The following is a 6,137-nucleotide window of genomic DNA, read 5'->3' as shown; positions in this document are numbered from 1 at the left end:
ATTGATTACCATTAACTGGATAAAAAATGTATAATGTGCATGCATGGCAGTAACAATCTTGCATATAATGTTTACTGGACAAACATTTTCTAGCTTAAAAGTAGAAGAAAATTTGGGCTATTTCTTTCGATCATGATAAAATGATTGATCATGCCCCCAAAATACATTTGAGTGGTAGGACACAACATAGGATAGGCCACTCTGTAACTGAAATACTGAATTGGGTTGTTAGCGCTAACCATAGTGAGACTAGCAGATAGACAAACAGGACGAAAATATAAATACAAGCCCAACTGAAACCTACCTCACACATATTATGCGAGTGTGAGAATACTCAAGTATACTTAACCTGGGTTTAGTACATAGGTACAGTTAAAAGCATATTAGATCAGGTATAAAATCATGCACCTGGGTTTAAAATATCAAGGTTTGTTGTCAACAGAGGGGGAAAACATCTTGATTTCTAGGTATCAAATAGTCAGGACATCATCAATATTATTTCACAAAACCAAAATTAATAGGATAAACCAATCCACCATAAGATTAGACAAGTCGTTTCGTCGGCACAACGACTGATAACACTATGCAGATGCGACGAGAAATCAAGAAGCAGAGAACAGCTAGGTGCTCCCATGGTGAAAAGCAGCAGCCAGGAACTGGATCGGATAATAGATCCTTGCATACAACTAAGAAATAAGGTTGAGGTTCTCAACTTGCAGTCGAGGAACTTGAGGAGATCGAGCGGCATGGCATGGTAGCGGTCATAGACAGGGCCAATGACGGCCTTGATGGTCCCCTTGATGTGGTCGACGCCGGGGTGGAGCGAGCCAGCGCCCTGCTCAGCGTACGCGTAGGCCGCAGCGGCTAGCACGATAGCTTGTGCGGCCGCCTGCTACACGAACTCGAGGTACCTCAGCCTTCCCTCCTCCTCCTCGGGCGTCCGCTCCACCGTCACGTCCTCCTGCACGCGTGCCAACAAACCACAGATCAACACTAAATCAAGAGGAAATTGAAAAACCGAAACAAACCTCGGGGCGAGATCCCTTACCACTGCGGGCTGGGTGCTGATCAGGGCGGCATCGTTGTTGCCGGACTGCGCCATCTCTGGTGTTCTTCCGCTGGGTATGGACAGATCTGTGCTTGATTCCATGAGAGGAAGATGAAGAACTTTTTCGGTCGAGTCAATTTCCCTGCTAGGGTTTGGGGATTCGGTGGATGGATTGGGCGGCACGACCTATGGATGTGCGCGAGAAAGGCTAGAGCAGCGGCGCTTGGGGGGTGGGAGTCGAGCTCCACCGGAGGGAGGTGGACAATGCACGTAGGGATGGAGATGGAGGCCTGGGGCAGGAGGGCGAGGGGTTCTGACTTGGATTGGATCTGTGAGCGAGAAGGGGGCAGCGGTGGCTGGAGTGGGAGGGGATCTGAGTTAGGGTTTGGGTGGTTGGGCTACAGGTGGGACAAGAGGTGAGAGAGTGAGGCGGTATGGGCCGTTGGATCTGGGAGTATCTGACGGTCACTAATGCTTGATCGCGTGACATCTCCATAGACCAATCAGAAGGAAGTATAGGCTTTGATGATGTTATGACCATGTAAATTGGTCTTAATCGATTAACAATAAGAAAAAGAACTACGAGTCAGCCAGACCAATTTGTCTAGAAATCATCCGCATAGCTAGCCGCCCGATCTGTGCATTGGCGGTCGTTCGATCACCTCAATATGTCACGATAGCACCGAGCGTGAAAAAGCTTCAGCGCAGTAGCGATGACATCCCCACGAAGCTCCATTACAGCTCTTAACGGCGTGCTAAGAGCTCCAATGCAGCACCACGGTGCCCGACGAAGCTCCATTGCATCGTTGGGGAGATCCAACGCAGCACCACGACGCCCGGCGGTAAGTTCCCTTCCCTTTCTATGACAATGTTTAAGTACGGTTCCCTCAAATAACCAGAGGTAGTTTCATACTAGGTCGGATTTTCGTCGATTCACTACGAAGCGGGTCAAATTTTAACTATAGCTGCCTCATAGTTTGTTGAAATGATTCCATATTTCGCACAAGTTTGTATCTTGGAATTACAAACAATGTTGCCAAAGGGATTTTTTTATTTTATTTTCACAAAAAATCAATTTTCCAATTTTTGTGTGTAAAAAATAAGTTCTTTTGTGAAGAACTATCATATATTTGTTGCAAAATTGGACCAAAACAATTTTATAGAATATTAGGACATGTCTAATGCACAATTCACCAAATGGTTGGGTGTCAAAAGTTTTGACCCACCTCTGGTGAAAAAGACAAATTTCTGCCAATCCAGCTGGAAGCGGGTCATGTTTGAACTGCAGCTGCCTTATAGTTTGCTCTTTATTTTTTCTCAAAATCATTTCTAGGTCCATAAGTATCTATTTAATTAGAGAAACACCAAAAGTTTTCCAAGATTCAAACACTAGCTAGGAACGGGCTTGCCCGCCGTTTTAACCGCATTTTGAAATGGCATAAAAAATTCAAAAAAAAATCAAAAAATTGGAAAACCTTCGCATTGTGTCAGTATATGTGACCAAGTTACCAGAAAATATAATAAACTTGTAATACAACAACTCTTTTAAAAAAGTGTTCTCATAAATGAGCTATCATGTGTGAAGATTCATGGCTTTCAAGCCAAATGATCAATCTTATGGCCACATTCATGGCATAGTTTGCTCAAATGATCTTATATCGTGCACAAGGGTGCATCTTGGAATAGCAAACAATGTTTCCTAAGGGAGTTTTCATTTTCTCTGGACGAAAAATCCATTTTCCATTTTTTGAATCACCAAAATGGGTTTTTTGTGTGAAGGATCTACCATATATTTGTTGTAAAATTGGAAAAAATTGGTTTTATAAAATATTAGGACATATTTAATGCATAATTGACCAAATAGTTGGGTGTCAAAAGTTTCAACCCACCTCTGGTCAAAAAGACAAATTTCGGCCGATCCAGGTGGAAGAGGGTCAAGTTTGAACTGTGGCTGCCTTATAGTTTGCTCTTTATTTTTTCCAAAAATCATTTCTATTTCCATAAGTATCTATTTAATCAGAGAAAAACCAATTTTTCCAAGATTAAACTGCTAGCTAGGAAGGGTCATGCCCGCCGTTTTGCCCGCATTTTGAAACGGGCATGAAAATTTCAAAAAACAAAAACAAAAAATTGGAAACCGTTCGCATTGTGTCATTATATGTGACCAAGTTACAAGGAAAAATAATAAACTTGTAATAAGGCAATTATTTTTAAAAAAATGTTCTCAGAAATGGGCAATCATGTGTCAAGATTCATGGCTTTCAAGCCAAATGATCAATCTTATGGCCATATTCGTGGCATAGTTTGTTCAAATGATCTCATCTTTTGCACAAGGGTGCATCTTGGAATGGCAAACAATGTTGCCTAAGGAAGTTTTCATTTTCTTTGCACTAAAAATTCATTTTTCATTTCTTCAAGTGCCCAAAATGATTTTTTGTGAAGGACCTACCATGTATTTGTTGCAAAATTGGACCACGCCATTGACCAAATGGTTGGTCGTCAAATGCTTTGATCCACCTCTCATGAAAAAAGACAAATTTCCACCGATTCAGCAGGAAGTTGGTCAAATTTGAACCGTAGCTACCTTATAGTTTGCTCTTTATTTTTTCCAAAAATCATTTCTAGGTACACAAGTACCTATTTAATCACAGAAACACCAAAAGTTTTCCAATATTCAACCACAAGCTTAGAACGATCATGCCCGCCGTTTTGACCGCATTTTGAAATGGGCATGAATAATTCTAAAAAATCAAAAAAATTGGAAAACCTTCACATTGTGTGATTATATGTGGCCAAGTTACCAGGAAAAGTAATAAACTTGTAATACGTAATTATTTTAGAAAAGTGTTCTCAGAACTGAGCTATCATGTGTGAAGATTCATGGCTTTCAAGCCAAATGATCAATCTTATGGTAGCATGCATAGCATAGTTGTTCAAATGATCTCATATCATGCACAAGGGTGCATATTGGAATGGCAAACAATGTTGGCTAAGAAACTTTTCATTTTCTTTGGACAAAAAATACATTTTCCATTTTTCCTGTGCCCAAAATAAGTTTTTATTGTGAAGGGCCTACCATATATTTGTTGCAAAATTGGACCAAATCAATTTTCTAAAATATTAAGCCATATTTAATGCACAATTGACAAAATGGTTGGGTGTCAAAAGTTTTGATCAATCTCTTGTGAAACAGAAAAATTTCCGCTGATTAAGTAGGAAATGGGTCAAATTTGAACTACAACTGCCTTATAGTTTGCTCTTTACTTTTTTCTAAACAATCATTTCTAGTTACATAAGTATCTATTTAATCAGTAGTACATGGTTTGGTGGTGATACGTCGAGGTTTGGACGGTGGCCGAGGGCCCCAACTCCAGAGCGCCTTGTCGTTCTTCAAAATTTTGAAGAAGGCAGGACCCATGAAGTGGACTCCAAAAGCAGACGTAATACTGCAAGATTTGAAGGCCTACATGTCTTTAGTGACCACTTTGGCTGCTCCCAAACCACAAGATTCGTTGCTGCTATACTTGGCGGTAACTAATCAAGTGGTTGGTGCAACACTAGTGGTGCAGCAGGAAGTGGAGGAAGCAGTAACCTCAGCCAGTGTCCCTTCTGGGGGAGAGAGTGAGAACATCCCGGCAAGGCCAGACGTGGATCAAGATAGAGAAGAGCACGGCAGCGGAGACAACCCCAAGGACGCAGCAAGGAAGAAAGTGGTGCATGGCCCAGTATAATTCGTTAGCTCCCTGTTGCAGGGGGCTAGATCCAGGTATTCTAGCCTGCAAAAATTGATTTTTCCCCGGGTCATGGCCTCAAGGAAACCATGCCACTACCTCCAAGCCCACAAGATCACTATTGTCACCCACTTTCCTTTGCAAAGGATACTCCGAAACCCTGAGGCTACCGGCAGGATAGTGGATTGGGCATTGGAGTTATCCAGCTTTGGCTTAAAGTTTGAAAGCACATCAACAATTCAGAGCAGATGACTGGCAGAGTTTATTGTAGAGTGGACACCAACCCCTGATGAAGAGGTACTAGAGACAGTTATTGTCGGTACTAGAGAAATTGTGCCTTCTCCCTGCAAGGTGCAGGGGATGGCGTGCTTCACGTACTCCCACTAGAGAGCACCAAAAGTACGTCGTCCGGATGCATTTCCCCGGGAGGAGGCGACCAACAATACTACCGAGTATGTAGGGGCTCCTTGCCAGGATGAGGGTTGCCACAGAATTGGGGATCAAGAAGCTGATAATTCCAGGAGATTCACAAGTTGTGGTGAGACAAGTAAACAAGAATTACCAAAGTCCACTGATGGAGGCATGCGTTCAGGAAGTGAGAAGGCTGGAGGAGCACTTTGATGGATTGCAAAACCGACCACGTACCCCACGCGGAAAAACTCATTGCTGATCAATTGTCAAAGTGCACTAGGCAGAAGCTTCTTGTGGTACCACAAACTTTTGTCCTCCATCTTACTCAGCCCTTCGTATCTCCGGCAACAATGGCCCAGGAGAGGAGGAAACAGGACTCCAGCAAGCCTCTCCTAGTAGATCCTCCCGAGGCTCCTGGTAGAGAGATTGACGGGAACAACTACCCTTCAGCTATTGAGCTACCCCATCCCACCAGACTACCGGTCATCATGGTCGAGGGGTGCGCTCCCATGAACGAGGAAGTGTCGTTGGTCCTCGTTACTGAGCCCCAGGCTCCAACTTCGGCACAACACATAGTTCACTTCCTCCAAATCGGAGAACTTCCCGAAGAGCAAGAAGAGGTTGCAAGAGTAGCCCGGAGGGCCAGTATGTATCAGTTTGTCGATCACACACTATACAAAAGAAGGCCCAACGGTGTGAAATTGAAGTGCATTTGTTGGGAAGAAGGAAAGGAACTGCTGGCAGAAATACACAAAGGCATGTGCGGCTCCCACATTGGATCAAGGGCTTTGGTTGGGAAAGCGTTCCGACAAGGATTCTATTGGCTCACAACCCTCCAAGATGCGGTCGAGCTAGTCACCAAGTTTGGAGCCTGCCAGTTCCATTCCAAGAATATCCATCTTCCTGCCCAAGCTCTTCAGACATTCCCTTTGTTATGGCCGTTTTCG

At 43.4% G+C, this 6,137-nt stretch overlaps 1 long non-coding RNA gene across 2 annotated transcripts in view; it reads right to left on the bottom strand.

The window, feature by feature from the left end:
• Window positions 1-1,410, bottom strand: part of LOC123172055 (uncharacterized) — a 3,732-nt gene extending 2,322 nt beyond the window's left edge. Inside the window, exons 1-2 of one of the 2 annotated variants that reach the window (XR_006485448.1) lie at window positions 1,235-1,410; window positions 714-961 (exon numbers count right to left, since the gene is read on the bottom strand). This is a non-coding gene — a long non-coding RNA (uncharacterized lncRNA). Of the gene's footprint in view, window positions 1-713; window positions 1,006-1,234 lie in introns of those variants that run through there. The other variant, XR_006485447.1, reaches the window with a different exon arrangement.
• Between the last annotated feature and the right edge of the window lie 4,727 nt (window positions 1,411-6,137).

Source organism: Triticum aestivum, unplaced genomic scaffold (assembly GCF_018294505.1).
Source record: "Triticum aestivum cultivar Chinese Spring unplaced genomic scaffold, IWGSC CS RefSeq v2.1 scaffold4B_scf_1981, whole genome shotgun sequence".
Lineage (NCBI taxonomy): Eukaryota > Viridiplantae > Streptophyta > Magnoliopsida > Poales > Poaceae > Triticum > Triticum aestivum.
Note: the sequence above shows the minus strand (reverse complement) of the source record. Positions and strands in the feature narration are given on the sequence as shown.